Source organism: Myxine glutinosa, chromosome 10 (genome assembly GCF_964187855.1).
Source record: "Myxine glutinosa chromosome 10, kmMyxGlut1.1, whole genome shotgun sequence".
In the NCBI taxonomy this organism is placed as follows: domain Eukaryota; kingdom Metazoa; phylum Chordata; class Myxini; order Myxiniformes; family Myxinidae; genus Myxine; species Myxine glutinosa.
Window position 1 is genome coordinate 129564070 of NC_136270.1, and position 17467 is coordinate 129581536.

Sequence of the window (17467 nt, forward strand, 5' to 3'; positions counted from 1 at the left end):
ATGATTAATATCACATAGGTTTTTTCTCATAAATAAATGGTTGGGGTATATGTTAATCAAATCAATCTTAATAAATTAACATCTTGTATTCAAAATCAAAAGCCTTGTATTATTAATGTTAATACAATTCAAAGAAAAGGAGCTGTAAGAATTGATGTTTTACTCACACACACACAAGTAAAAACACTAAATGATGTTGGATCACTTAAAATTAAAATGACGAAACCTATGTTAAAGAAATATTCAATAGACGAGTCAAGAGGAGGATTTCTCCCGTTTCTAATTCCTTTATTTGCTGGTTTAAGTGCGGCGGGAGCATTGACTGGTGGTATTTCAGCAGCGGTAAAAACTGCTAACGAAAGGAAGGCACAACTAAAAGCTCAAAAAGAATTGGAAAGACATAACAAGGAGTTGGAGAAACAAATTAGTGGAAGTGGTGTAATTGTAGATTTTGCTCAAAAACTTGAAAGTCTACCTGATAAAGCTAGATTGTTGGTTGGTGATATGCTTTCCTCTATCGCTCAAGCGGGTGTTAAACTAACTAAACGGGGTAATGGATTGTATCTTTCTCATAAATAAATGGATAAATGGTTTAAACAATTTGGAAAGAATACAACGTCAAATATAGAACTAGCCAAGTATTGTAAAACACTAAAAATTGATAATGTGGTAATCTGTATGAGAGATGAATTAATACATATAAATAAGAATACAAAGAATATTATTATGAATTTAGACACACAGAATGGTTCTCATTGGGTTTGTATTCATAATAGTCAGGATAAATATTATTTTGATAGTTATGGTATGCCACCACCTGTTGAAGTAATACAATTCTTACAGAATGGTGTTTATCAAACATTCCAAGTTCAAGAAATTAATTCTAAATGTTGTGGCCAATTATGTTTATATGTATTATTTCAACTCAACAATAATGAAAATTTTTATGATATCATTTTTTATCTAATATAAATGACCTATGTTGGAAAAGATGGTTCTATCTTTGGAAAATCCTCTCAGGATATTGATTTATCAAATTATTATACAAAGGCACAGGCTGAACGACAAAAATATAGTGTAAGTAAAAATATTAATATGAAGAATACTTATAAATTAATCAATTATCCAAACCCTACAGATGCGAATGACTTGATTAGATTCAGTGATTTATCACAATATATATCTTTAAAGAAAACAGCACGTTTTGTGAAACAAGTAAAATTTACAACCACAACACCTGGTTATACTGACCATACACCTTTCCTCATTGAATTTAACTACCTGCTTACAATTAAATTTTATAAAGAAGGACATTTAGTTAATATGCGAATTAATAAATGGGGGTATGATATGCCTGATTTAGGGTATAATTGGTCTTTTTCAATAAACATAGAAGACCTACATGATTTAAATCAGTCTCGTAAAGAAGAATATTATCCACTTGGTGAAGATAAGGATTTATGTGGAAGTACAATTAGTAAACAACAAATACGTGATTTTAAGAAAATAAAAATATATGATAGTATAGCGATGGTTCGCATGACAAAGAAGGAAGGTAATGAGATAAGGATAGAAAGCCGAGGAATACAAACCGATTTGGTAGTGGGAAGATGGGGTGGTATTACCTGTCATAATATTAATCTCACATATATTTCTGATACATAAATGGCAGGAAGAAGACTACAAGAGAATTATAATTTTTGTATTCAAGGATACCTACAAGAAAAGGGTGCTCGGTATTACATACCTTATGATTTGGAGCATATACATGGGAATTTTGTCATAAAAAACTGGCCTTATACTGATATTGTTAAACCCACAAATAGAGACTTGTTTAAAATATTAAATAAAAATGAACTTCTCAAAGTTATGAAATATAAAACTCTTTTAGAAATCGTCAACAAATCTTATTGGTATCCTATTATGAGAAAAATAATTATAGATACAAGAATATCTCAAAATCCAGATGAGTATATGTATAATATTCTTTGGGGTTCAAACTCAAGGGTAGCAAGGGATGAGGAAGGAGTTGAAGAAGAGAAGGAGGAAAGAGAGAAAAAGGAGAAGGAGGAAAGGGAGAGGGAGGAGAAGGAGGAGAGGGAGAAAAAGGAGGAGAAGGAGGAGAGGGAGAAAAAGGAGAAGGAGGAAAGGGAGAAAAGGGAGAAGGAGGAAAGGGAGAAAAGGGAGAAAAAGGAGAAGGAGGAGAGGGAGAAAATGGAGGAGGAGGAGAGGGAGCAAAGAGAGAGGGAGGAAAAATATAAAAAGATGGAAATCAGTGAGATTCATAAAAGATTGAGTGTATTAAAGCAAATAAATCAATCTCAACGCACCGAAGAGGAAATTAAAGAATTAACAACTCTTATGAAGATAATGGTTTCAAAAATAAGAACGTCAATGTCTTCAATTTCAGGGAGGAGATTTAAACGAGAAAGTGGTGAAGAAGAAGAAGAAGAAGAAGGAAAAGATTATGTGATTGATGATGTTGGTGTCATTGACTTTAGTTAGTTTTTATTTGTAAATAAATGGAGGAGAGAGTGAAGGCATTCCTTAGGATTCTTTATGTTTTAAAAATAAAGATTGAAATGTATATGTTGAAAACCAAAAAGGTTTTGATACTCTGTCGGAATTTTTCTGATAAATAAATATGAGTTATTGTCTCAAATGTAAAAAGAAAACTAAATCTAAAAATATCTCTTATGTTAAAGCTAAAAATAATAGAGTTTATCAAAAAGGAATATGTCAAGTATGTGGCTCTAAAAAGTGCCAATTCATCTCTCCTAAAAGAGGAGGAGACATACAAAAGTTTCTGTCAGGAAGTAAATTTACAACAACTGGAATTCCAGGGGAATTACACCTTCCAGGGTATTCTTTCTGTGGTCCAGGAACAAACTTGGATAAAAGATTAGATGAGGCTGACAATCCTAAACCTTGGTCTAAACCTACAAATAGGGTTGACGAAGTGTGTATGAAGCATGATATTGCTTATGGGAAAACCACTACGTTGACTGAAAAACATAAAGCCGACAGCGAAATGTTGTATAATTTGTCTTTGATACAAAATCCAACGTTGAGAGAGAAAGTTGATAGGTTTATTGTGAGAAATTTGATAAATGCTAAATTGAAACTTGGTCTTGGTTATTCCTCAAAAAACTATTAGGCTCTAATGATGCCATCAAGACTGAGGAGCTTTTGGCTGAAGAATTACACAAACCTATAATCACAAAGTTTAAAAGAAGGAAGGTTTATTCTAAATACACTGACCACATATGGTCCGCTGATTTAATTGAATTGAATAATGACAGGGGATACAGGTATGCTTTAACCGTTATTGATTTGAGGAGTAGATTTGCCTGGGTTGTCCCTTTAAAAAATAAAAGGGGTGATACTTTAATGTTAGCCTTTAAGCTAATATTTGATCGGGATAAAAGGAAACCAAAGAAGTTATGGACTGATGAGGGAACAGAGTTCTATAACAAAATATTCATGAAATTTCTTAAGGGGAAGGGTATTAAATTATACAGCACCTTTAATGAAGGAAAGGCAGTTGTTATTGAGCGTTTTAATCGTACTTTAAAAGAGAAATTATATAAAAAATTCACACAACTCGGTTCTCAAAAATGGGTGTATTTAATTCAGGATATTGTAGATAATTACAATAATACAGTTCATTCATCAACACAATCAAAACCATCAGAAACATTTACAAAATTAGAATATGAAAAGGAGATTAATTTGAGAAAGCCCAAGTTTAAAGTTGGTGATATTGTAAGAATATACAAATGGAAAAGTCATTTTGAGAAAGGTTATACACAAAAATGGACTCGTGAATTATTTAAAATCATTGATGTAATGGATACAGTCCCTTGGACCTACAAATTATATGATTTAAATGGAGAAGAAATCTTGGGTTCATTTTACTCACAAGAATTACAAAAAACACAAGTAAGCAGATAATACCCTTGAAAATAATAAATAAATAAATAAAATGTAATGGGGATACGTTTTTAAATCTGTGAACCCCAAACACAGAATCCCACAACTTTTTAGTTGGGGCTTAACTTTTGTGTGTGTATAATGGGGATACGTTTTTAAATCTGTGAACCCCAAACACAGAATCCCACAACTTTTTAGTTGGGGCTTAACTTTTGTGTGTGTATAATGGGGATACGTTTTTAAATCTGTGAACCCCAAACACAGAATCCCACAACTTTTTAGTTGGGGCTTAACTTTTGTGTGTGTATAATGGGGATACGTTTTTAAATCTGTGAACCCCAAACACAGAATCCCACAACTTTTTAGTTGGGGCTTAACTTTTGTGTGTGTATAATGGGGATACGTTTTTAAATCTGTGAACCCCAAACACAGAATCCCACAACTTTTTAGTTGGGGCTTAACTTTTGTGTGTGTGTGTATGTGCGAGTGAGTCATAATAATATACAAACCCTAACCCAACCCAAGCCCTAACCCAACCCCATCCCTAACCCAAACCCATCCCTAACCCAACCCATCCCTAACCCAACCCCATCCCTAACCCAACCCCATCCCTAACCCAACCCCATCCCTAACCCAACCCCATCCCTAACCCAACCCCATCCCTAACCCAACCCCAACCCTAACCCAACCCCATCCCTAACCCAACCCCATCCCTAACCCAACCCATCCCTAACCCTCACATTCAAAATCCCAACCCTAACCCAATCCCATCCCTAACCCAACCCCAACCCTAACCCTCACATTCAAAATCCCAACCCTAACCCAACCCATCCCTAACCCAACCCCATCCCTAACCCAACCCCATCCCTAACCCAACCCCAACCCTAACCCTCACATTCAAAATCCCAACCCTAACCCAACCCCATCCCTAACCCTCACATTCAAAATCCCACCCAAACCCTAACATAATCTTTCTTTTCTTCTTTGTTAAATACGTATTTCTTTTTTTTTTTTTCCTCTTCCTCCAATTCTGTCTTTCAAGGCTTTTAAGTTTGAAGAAGTAGAAATGGGAAGAAAGAATTTTCCAGCATTTTCTTCCTCGAACTTTCTTGATATTGCTTAAATCAAGCGTCATTAAATAAAGAACATTGTTCATTGCTTTAGAATCCAAAGAGTCTCCAAGAGGAACCCCACAGGTAGAGTCTCCAAAATAAAACCAACTTTCCAAGTTCCCAAGGTATAACCACATTCCTGTTGAGCCTCCAAGATAGGTATCACATTCCGAGTCATCAAAACAAAACCCCCATTCCGAGTCTCCAAAAATATAACCATCTTTCCAAGTCCCCAAGGTAAAACCACAATTTTCAGAAATATTGGGGGTTTCCGTGATAAGTCTCACATAGTATAACTGCGGACCATCAGGGAAAACTTCCCTTTCCCAATTTTTTAGGGTTTCTATGATGTGTCTCACATAGTATAACTGCGGACCATCAGGGAGAATTCCCATTTCACAATTTTTTAGGGTTTCTATGATGTGTCTCACATAGTATAACTGCGGACCATCAGGGAGAACTCTCCTTGCCCAATTTTTTAGGGTTTCTATGATGTGTCTCACATAGTATAACTGCGGACCATCAGGGAGAACTCTCCTTGCCCAATTTTTTAGGGTTTCTATGATGTGTCTCACATAGTATAACTGCGGACCATCAGGGAGAACTCTCCTTGCCCAATTTTTTAGGGTTTCTATGATGTGTCTCACATAGTATAACTGCGGACCATCAGGGAGAACTCTCCTTTCCCAATTTTCAGAAATTTGTGGGTCTCCAATGTATGACTTGTATTCTGGCTCATCAAGGTAGAACTTGTTCAGTGGGTTTTGTTTTGATAACTCACAACAAGTATCATCATGGTAAAACTCTTTTTCAGGATTTTGTGGATCTCCAAGGTATAACTCTTTGGCTGGGTCATCAAGGTAGAACTCGTTCTGGGGGTCTTGGTTGTTCAAAATGTCTTCAAACAAAAAAATAACTTCATCCCAAGTTGTGTTAAAAGCAGAATTTTCATTTCGTATCTCAGATACAATTTCCTGTGAAAGAAAATAACAATGTATTAATTTAATACAATATTTTTTATTTGTATAAATCAAGCTCTATGAATATTAAAATAAACTTTGTTAACTCTTACACGAGTCTCATCTTAAAAAAAAAAAAAAAAAAAAAATTAAATAAATAAATAAATAAATAAACAAACTTACCTCCATTGATAAGAGGTTCGAGTCCAGTTCATCAATCTGAAGGTTGAGTTCTACACAGGTAATAGGACTCCATGGAATAGCAAAGTTATCCCATTCCATTTCGGCATAGTAGTCCATTCTCAAGTGAAGCAGAAAGCGTGTTTGAAAAAGCCTGTGTGGTCGGTGCCTTTTATAAGGACTGGGTGTGTCTTCCTGTGGAAATTCCCTGGGCGTGTCTTAACTGGAAATGATGTGATGGAAATTCCCTGAAAATGATGTAATGTATTACCTGGAAATGATACAATGCTGAAGAGTTTATAAAGTGGGTGGGACTTAGCAAAAGTGGGAGGAGCTTAGCAAAAGTGGGCGGGGCTTAGTAAAAAGTGGGCGTGGCTTAACAAAAAGTGGGCGGGGCTTAGTAAAAAATGGGCGTGGTTTACCAAAAAGTGGGCGGGGCTTACCAAAAAATGGTATGTGGCACTGGAGGCGCTCAAACAAGAACATTGAGGGAGGTTTACCATTTTATCTTAGCTCAGTTAAAATATCTTAATAAAGAACCAAACTCAAACATATTTTTTGTTAATATATTAGATGGTGAAGAGAGTTGTAGGAGAATTAAATTATTTCCCACGCATAAACAAATATTTGTAGGGTCGTTGTTTGAGTGGGTTATATTCACCAGATGATATTAAGAGTAAAAGGTTAAAAGGTCCATGAGGTCAGAAGGATCACAGGTGTTTAAGTGGTCTAATGAATAAGGATAACATGTCAAAAGGTTAGAAGGTTCGTAAAGAACAGGGTGAGAGAAATATAGGTGTTTAGGGGCAATGAGGGAGGGAAAGAATTAATATGGAAGTGAATGGGTCAATGTTTGAGTGGGTCAAAGATTAATCTGCCAGATGATATGTAGAAGAAGGATGATAGGTCTATAAGAGAAAACAAATATTTGTAGTGTTTGAGTGGTCTAATGAACAACATTAAGGATAGGTACTACAGACAAAAGGTTCATAAAGATGAGGGTGGGAGAAATATAGGTGTTTATGATTTTTGAAAAAGACAAGGGGGTAAATGACATTAGATAGGGATTTCCCATGTTAAACGGAGGTGTCCCAGAAGCAACATTATTACACTACTGTCATAATTATGGCACCAATGACGTCATCGTTAACAACACCTATTCCCCATATGGAGGCCTTTACAATGAGCCATGTTTCAATTTTTTCCTTGCAGCGGTTTTGGAGCAATAGAGGTGCAACATTTTTCGGTTTTTCCAAGATGGCACCTGTACCACATGACCTATGACGTTATGATTATCATTAAAATATTCCACATGAGGAGGCGCTCCCATGGTGAAAATTTTGTGCTCATCAGACCAACAACAACATCCATTTTAAAAGCCATTTTCCCTGCAAGAGCGGGGGTTAGCCTTGCGGTCCCCATGACAATCTTCGCCATTTTGCCCTATTTTCTGCATCTCTCCTTGTTAACCCCCTTGCCCGCATTTCTTCTTCGACCATCTTTAGCCAAGTCTTTCTCGGTCTTCCCCGTCCTCTACTTCCTTCTACATTCATTTCCATCACTCTTATCAACCAGTCACTTTCATCCTTCCTCAACACATGACCAAACCATCTCAAACTGTTCCTCTTCACAGCATCAATCACAGGCTCTATTCCCATCATCTTTCGCAATTCATCATTTGTCTTCCTCTCTCTCAACGATACTCCACACATCCACCGAACCATTCGCATTTCCACCCTTTCCAGCCTTCATTGCTGCTATACGTTCATGACCCATGCCTCGCTCCCATAAATCATAACACTTCTCACACATGCAGCATACACCTTTCCCTTCAGCTTCGACGACACTCCCCTCCTCATCAGCACGCCACTCAGTTCCCGAAACTTCTTCCATGCACATCTCACTCCAGCAACCGTTGCCGAGTCTCATCCACCTTCTCCATTCAGCATGTCTCCGAGGTAACTTAATGTTTTCACTCCGACACCCTTCCTGCACACAGCACATGGCCACTTCCCAGTTCTTTCCACCTCACCACATGCTTTACCACTTGCCATCACCATCCTTTTTCCGATATTCACCTTCAGACCTTTTGTCTCTATACATTCCTTCCACTTGTTCATCTTCTCCTTCAGTCCATCCATACTTTCTGCAATCAACACCAGATCATCTGCATACAACAACTCCCACAGTAAACCCTCCTTTACAGTCTGATCCAGCACCTCCATCACAGCTACAAATAGTAGTGGACTTAGTACCGACCCTTGATGCACTCCCACCTTCACCTCAAACTCACCACTGTTCCCGTCCTTCGTCCTTACAGCTGTGCGCGCTCTTTTGTACATTGCCATCACTACTCTGATCAACCATTCCTCCACTCCTAACTTCCTCAATGCCCATGTCAATACTTCACGTGGAACTCTATCGAATGCTTTCTCTAGATCAACAAACCCAAGAAACAACTTCTACCTCTTCTCCAGGTACTTCTCCTGCAACTGCCTCACAATAAAGAGCGCGTCTGTCGTTCCTCTTCCTGGCATAAATCCAAACTGCATTTCGTCAATCTTCACTTTCTTCCTTATCCTCCTCTCCAACACCCTTTCCAATACCTTCATTCCATGCTCCAATAACTTTATCGCTCGATACGAACCACAGTCCAGAGGGTCACCTTTCCCCTTGTATAGAGGGACGAGGGTACTCAGTTCCCAAGCCACTGGAATGCGGCCTTCTTTCACCACCAGATTACAGATCTCTGTCATTCTCTTCACACCCCAACTTCCTGCTGCCTTCAACATATCTCCCACAACTCCGGTCGGCTCTCCCGCTTTTCTACTCTTCATTGCTTTTATCGCTTCCTCAACTTCCTTCTCGGTTATCTTCTCTGCCGGTCCTAAAACTGGGCTACTCTCGATGTTGCCATCCCATTCATTCTCTGCATTCAACAGCATTTCCATATATCTTTTCCATCTTCCTTTAATTCCATCTGGGTCCACAACGATTTGTCCCACTTCATCCTTCAAGCAACTCACCCCCATCACATCACACCTCTCTTTCGCTATCTGCTTTGCAATCCTGAATACCGCTCTCTGACCCTCTTCCAAATCCAAGCGTTCTCCGAACATTTTCCTACATGCCACCTGCGCCTTTGCTACCTCTTTCTTTGCAGCCTTCTTGGCTGCCTTATAACTTTCATGCTCTGCTTTTTCTGCCCCCATACCCTTCGCCTTGTGCCACTCCTTAAACTTCTTCCTCTTCTCGTCAATCCTCTTTCCAACTTCATCATCCCACTACCATGTTTCCGAGTGCCTCGGTGGTCCTTTTGTCCATCCACATACCTCACCAACGGCTCCCAACAGACTAGCTTTAATTGACATCCCACTACTTTCAAGCTCAACCACATCATCCTCTACCCTACTCAGCCTCTCTTTTAATGCCTCCCTTACTGTCACCTCTTTCAACCTCCACACCTTCATTCTCGGTTGGTACTTCACCCGCCGAGCTCTCCTCCCACCTTTCACCCTTATGTCGCAGACAACCAAGTGGTACTGTGAAACAGCCTCCTCCCCCGGGATCATCACCTTTGTGTCCCGGAGGTGCCCCCTATCTCGCCTACGCACCAGCAGGTAGTCAACGGTTGTCGTCGACCCACCTGACGTGTATGTAACAAGCTTATTATCCTCTTTCTGGAACTGAGTATTACAAATCAGCTCCATCAGCAAACTCCAAAATCCTTTCACCTTCTCCATTTCTCACACCATATCCGTAACCCCCATGAACTCCCTCAAAACCATCAATACTCCTTCCCACATGTCCATTTAGGTCTCCTCCTACCACAACAACTTCCTCATCTTTCACGTTTTCCATCAGCTTCTCTATCGCACACCAGAACTTGTCCTTCTCTTCATCGCTCCGACCAACCTGCGGAGCATATCCCGAGATGATGTTCACCAAGAGCTTTCCAATCATCATTTTCACCATCATCAACCTATCACTCACTCTAGTCACACTCACCACACTGTCTACAAACTCATCAGAAAACAGGACACCAACACCATTCACGCCCTCCAGGCACCCTTGCCACACAGACTTGTATTTCTGTCCCTGCCCATCAGACCAACAGTTGCTGAGAAATAAAATTCACAATGATCGGATACGTGTCGTACTTGTCGAATTATGACGTCATAACGAAGGCACAGATGACATCATCATTAACATATCTTATTTCCCAAGGGGAGTACTTGGCAATGAGCAATGTTTAAATTTTTTCCATGGAGCGGTTTCGGAGATATAGAGGTGCAACTTCTTTCGATTTTTTCCAAGATGGCGTCTGTGTCACGTGACCTATGACATTATAATTATTTTAAAATTCTACAGGATAAATACCGAGGAACCGCACATATTCTGAAAATTTTGTGCATCGGTCTGACAATTGCAGAGGAATTTTTGTTTTATTCATACTTATCAGATCAAGCGTTGTACTTGTCGAATTATGACGTCATAATTACGGCACCGATGACATCACCATCAACATATCTTATTTCCCATGGTGAGTACTTGACAATGAGCCATGTTTCAATTTTTTCCATTGAGTGGTTTGGGAGATATAGAGGTGTGACATTTTTCCAAGATGGCGTCCGTACCACGTGACCTATGACGTCATAATTAGGAATTAAAAAATTGTTCAGGCGGAGGCTGTTCTATGGTGAAAATTTGGTGTCAATCAGACGTACGGTTGCCAAGAAAATGAATTTTTAAAATGCAGACACGTACGTAACTGAATGCTTAATATTTCGGTATGCACAACAAAATGACGTTTTCTCATATTTAAAAGTACAGTACTTGTGACGTTTTATGAACTTATCCTGACTTGAACCAAAATATGTCAAACAAAACTTTGTAATTTCCTAAAGAAACTCTGAAGGGTCCACCTGATATTTACCTGTTTATATTTGTGGCCTGGCCTACATAGACCAGGAGCCCAGGTTTATTCAAGTGAAAAGCGCCGAAGCAACTGACCACGTGGGTTGAAAGGGTTCTACCCCCACATCCCAAAAATGCATTGCTGCCGGGTCAGGGCCGGTGCCTTCCGGCCCAAATCGCCCAAAATAGGGACGCCATTACCGAAAATCCTATTTTCATCAATATCTGGAAAACTATACATGGGAGTATCACAAATCTGGTGTCTACACCAATGTTTTCATGGTCAAGCATTACAAAAATGCATTTCTCCTTCGCCAGGGTTGTGTCTTTCCCACCCAAAAGCGCCCAAAGTAAGGAAACCATTGCTGAAAATCCTATTTCCCTCAATATCTGGAAAACTATACATGGGAGTATCACAAATCTGGTGTCTACACCAATGTTTTCATGGTCAATCATTACAAAAATGCATTTCTCCTTAGCCAGGGTTGTGTCTTTCCCACCCAAAAGCGCCCAAAGTAAGGAAACCATTGCTGAAAATCCTATTTCCCTCAATATCTGGAAAACTATACATGGGAGTATCACAAATCTGGTGTCTACACCCATGTTTTCATGGTCAATCATTACAAAAATGCATTTCTCCTTCGCCAGGGTTGTGTCTTTCCCGCCCAAAATCACCCAAAGTAAGGAAACCATTGTTAAAAGATCATACTTTCCTAATTATCTGGTAAACTATACATGATAATACCACATGCAAAAACAGTGTTTAGACTTTAAACACTTTTCTAAACACTATCTTGCACCACGTTTCTAAACAAGTTTAAATTTATGCTAAACATGTTTATGAAGTTGACATTTGTGTTTAGGTTTTGAACATTTTTAGAAACGTTGTGTAAGAAAAGTGTTTAAAGTCACAAATGACGTGTCTACACCCGTTTCCATGGTCAGTCATTACATTGACAACATTTACAGTGTTTAAAATATCTAGTTCACCATGCATTACCTCAACAATGGTGTATTATGGTATTGCCATCCAACTTGTGTCCTTAACTCACAACTTGCAGAGTCATTGTCCTTCAGAAGGAAAATAGTACTGTTCAATGACACTAGTCACCTTTTGATACAAACAATGGCATGCACAACTTCAACCCAATTAGATGAGCTGATGGTTGTCGTAAACAAAGCCTGTAGTCACTGTGCTGCCCTCTAAAGTTGTTGTTTTTTACTATGGATACCCAGATGTGTCCAATTTAATTTAATAATTTCGTATTATCACCATCTTTCGTGATCATGGTCAGGTTTTTTTTCCAGAGTCATTAAGCTGGCAGAATTTTTTTTTCTGCTGTGGCATCCATTTTGGAAGCCATTTGGCCACCATCTTGAATTTTGGCAGATGGATACTCAGCAACATTGGAAATAATGGTAAATTTGAATTATTTGATCCCATAAACCTACCCATTGGCACCAAAATAACTGTACTAGATGCTGTACTAGAATCTGAGATATAGTTATTTTTATGTAAAAATGGCGGACATTGTGAAATTCAAAATGGCCACCATTGGAATAATAGAAAAAAAATTACACCAACCCAGCTGTGTTCCTTGGGGTTTAAGGAAATCAAAAAAATTGGTGCAACTAGTATAGCAAATTTTGCAATAAAATCAAGACATGTTACATAACACCATGTACGGTACAATATAATACACCATTGTTTAGATAATACATGGTGAATTTAGTCATTTTTAAAGCACTGCAATTGTTCGCAATGTAATAATTGGCCATGAAAACATGGGTGTAGACACATCATTTGTGATATTGTCATGTATAGTTTTCCAGATATTGAGGAAAGTAGGATTTCAGCAATTGTTTCCTTACTTTGGGCGCTTTTGGGCGGGAAAAATATGACCCTTACTAAGGAGAAAACTGCATTTTTGTAATGATTGACCATGAAAACATGGGTGTAGACAGCAGATTTGTGATATTGTCATGTATAGTTTTCCAGATATTGATGAAAATAGGATTTTCGGTAATGGCGTCCCTATTTTGGGCGATTTGGGCCGGAAGGCACCGGCCCTGACCCGGCAGCAATGCATTTTTGTGATGTGGCGGTAGAACCCTTTCAACCCACGTGGTCAGTTGCTTCGGCGCTTTTCACTTGAATAAACCTTCTGGGCTCCTGGTCTAACAGGGTTCTCGGCAACTTTTCACATGGATGCCCATTGCCCACCTTGATAGTGGATATACGTACTTACTATGTGGGGCACGGTCCTGGTTGTCCTACTCTACTCTGACTCCCCGAGCACATTCCAGCGACAAGCCTGAGTTCGCCCAGGAAATGCTGTCTACCTCCTGCTGCTTTCCGTCGCTGCACTTGGCAGGTCACCAGCATGAGCCCCACCACCTTAATCCCTTGGTTACCTTTATATTCTCTCGTCCAAAGAGGGGTCCTGATCAATGGCGGTCTCAGGCAGATGGAGGATGAGCATTTGTTGGAGAAATTGTGCCTGTGTCCTCAAACTACGGGGCGAGGCCTGTCCGGTGCAAGAAGCGAGTGTGGAAGTCCACCTGGTCTATCATACCTTTGCTATATGCACATGCCCGCACTGCAGGTAGTGATAATTATACAGAAGGAATTTTGCCACCGCACCACCATCCAAAGATCTAATGTGTTTGAAATGCATCACGAGATCTTCAAATTAACATAATGCAGGAGGACAGACAGCTGCGGCTTTCACCTCCATCTGATGGATGGTGTTGTTCAGAGTTGCAGCACCACCTGCTGGCACAAGACCAAAGTCTTCCTACCCGATTGGGGATTGGATGCAGCTCAATGGCAAGCATACCACCATCCGAGCTACCTTGAACCCCATTGCATCTGGTCCGAGGTCATTTTGGTCCGAACTGTTGCGAGTTCCATGGAAACCAAAAGATACTTTCCGTTGAATGTACCTGGGAGACGTTTTAAATGTCATCGTCATCAAGCTCGCACATTAACAGCACATTCCATGTGACAGGGTGGATTACGCGCGACACCTCTGGGATTTTTCACATGCCTCTTCACTCCGCACCTGTCATCCTGGCTGTCCATAGGTGAGTCCATTTAATGGCTCCAGTGACACGGATGGCTCACCGCAATGTTTACGCAGAGTAGACCAACCTCTTGGTTCCCACCACTCTGTGCTTCATCTCTGTGGGTTTCAAGACATAATACTTATTGTTTCTCTTAACACAAATCATTTCTAAGCTTAACTGTCATTCCTTAATGTTGGGATCGAAATCCAGGCCAGACAGCTCAGGTGGAGGTGTGCATACCTCTACCCTATCCTACTTTAGTCCACCAAACGCCACGATTCATGCAAACCGATTTTGTCATCTGTTACATTTGCTCAGGAATGTACTGAGAAATCGACCTGGATTGTGGGAACCTGATGGCGGTGCTTCTCCAGATGTACCTGATCCATTACACATGTATATATGACACTCAATAAAGTACAAGTTATTGCAAACCTTCGATGGTTTGCAATGGGCTGGTGTCAACCATTCATCACATCCTTCAAATCTAACCCTGCCAGATGTTAGCGCCTTGGGCCCACGAGAATCACATTTATGAGAAACTATCGACAGTGAAGATCTGGTCCAAGCACCAATACAGGTTACCGGTACCACTTGGGGAGAATAATCAACATGCTATTTTTCAAGTTGTATTACATCCCAAGTTTGCCTTTTCACAAAATGGACATCTGAAATGTACAGCTTTATTTTAAAAAAACAAGACCAATGGTCTACCAACGTCGAAGCCGAGCTTGTATCTGCTGAGTGGAGGATCTGCTGTCCCCCAGTCATCTGACCAGATCCTCAGCACTGATTGGTGTACGTCTGTGAGGCACATACATACACCGGACAGACAGTCAAACATTGTTCCAGATGGCATTGTCCTACGGTTACGCTGTAACAATATGGCGGCCGAACCACGTGACTGATGACGTCATCAATGACCTTTTTCTCAACCAATATATCCCGAGATCACACTCAAGAAATTTCATACTGATCGGATCAAGCATTCAACTTGTCAATTTATGACGTCAGTATGACAATGAAGGCACGTATGACATCATCATTAACACAAGTTATTTCACATGCGGAGTACTTTACAATGAGCCACCTTTCATTTTTTTCCCATGTTGCGGTTTTGGAGATATAAAGGTGCAAAGTTTTTCAGTTTTCCAAGATGGCGCCCATACCACGTGACCTATGACGTCATAATTATTGAAAATGCTACAGCAGATGCTCCTTTGGTGAAAATGTTGTGAACACACACATACACACACAAACACACACACACAAACATATATACACACACATACACAACATACACACACAATCACACACACACAAATACACACACACACACACACATATATACACACACACACACACAAACATATACACACGCACACACACACACGAACATAAACACACACAAACACATTGCTTCTGCATGAAAAAGGTTTCTTGTGAAATATGTGTTATTTTGTTGTGTACAAGCTAAATATACACTATTTGATGAAGCACACACATTTCTGCACGAGAATAGTGACTTGGAACAAAAAAAACATGCACTTTTGTGTCAAAACTGCTTCCATTGGACAAACCAGGATGCTTTTGCCGGAAAAATATTTTTTGCCGCACTCATGTGCCGTGAGGCTCTCACTCATGTGCTGTGAGGATCCCCCTCATGTGCTGAGAGGATCCCACTCATGTTCTGTGATGCTTCCACTCATGTGCTGTGAGGATTCCACTCATGTGCTGTGAGGATTCCAGTCATGTGCTGTGAGGATTCCACTCATGTGCTGTGAGGATTCCAGTCATGTGCTGTGAGGCTCCCACTCATGTGCTGTGAGGATCCCACTCATGTGCTGTGAGGATCCCAATCATGTGCTGTGAGAATCCCACTCATGTGCTGTGAGGATCCCAATCATGTGCTGTGAGGATCCCACTCATGTGCTGTGAGGATCCCACTCATGTTCTCTGAGGCTCCCACTCATGTGCTGTCAGGATCCCACTCATGTTCTCTGAGGCTCCCACTCATGTGCTGTGAGGATTGCACTCATGTGCTGTGAGGCTCCCACTCATGTGCTGTGAGGATTGCACTCATGTGCTGTGAGGATCCCACTCATGTTCTCTGAGGCTCCCACTCATGTGCTGTGAGGATCCCACTCATGTTCTCTGAGGCTCCCACTCATGTTCTGTGAGGCTCCCACTCATGTGCTGTGAGGCTCCCACTCATGTGCTGTGAGGATCCCACTCATGTACTGTGAGGATCCCACTCATGTTCTCTGAGGATCCCACTCATGTGCTGTGAGGATTCCACTCATGTGCTGTGAGGCTCCCACTCATGTACTGTGAGGTTCCCACTCACGTGCTGTGAGGATCCCACTCCTGTACTGTTAGGTTCCCACTCACGTGCTGTGAGGTTCCCACTCATGTGCTGTGAGGCTCCCACTCATGTACTGTGAGGCTCCCAATCATGTGCTGTGAGGATCCCACTCCTGTACTGTGAGGTTCCCACTCATGTACTGTGAGGCTCCCACTCATGTACTGTGAGGATCCCACTAATGTACTGTGAGGCTCCCACTCATGTGCTGTGAGGATCCCACTCCTGTACTGTGAGGTTCCCACTCATGTACTGTGAGGATCCCACTCACGTGCTGTGCCCCGGCTGGTGACACGATTTCCAATTAGCTGGTGGAGCAAGTCGATGGTTTCACCTGCAGCGGGGGGGGGGGGGGGGGGGGGCACCGTCCTTGTCCTGTCGTGTGTCAATCGAGGTTTGTACGACCATCCCAGAATCGATCACCATCTCCTTGATCCATTTACCAATAACACCTTCTGGACCCCATGTTCTCTATTCAGGTTTGTACGACCATCCCAGAATCGATCACCATCTCCTTGATCCATTTACCAATAACACCTTCTGGACCCCATGTTCTCTATACAGGTTTGTACGACCATCCCAGGATCGATCACCATCTCCTTGATCCATTTACCAATAACACCTTCTGGACCCGATGTTCTCTGTACAGGTTTGTACGACTATCCCAGAATCGATCACCATCTCCTTGATCCATTTACCAATAACACCTTCTGGACCCCATGTTCTCTATACAGGTTTGTACGACCATCCCAGAATCGATCACCATCTCCTTGATCCATTTACCAATAACACCTTCTGGACCCCATGTTCTCTATACAGGTTTGTACGACCATCCCAGAATCGATCACCATCTCCTTGATCCATTTGCCAATAACACCTTCTGGACCCCATGTTCTCTATACAGGTTTGTACAACCATCCCAGAATCGGTCACTA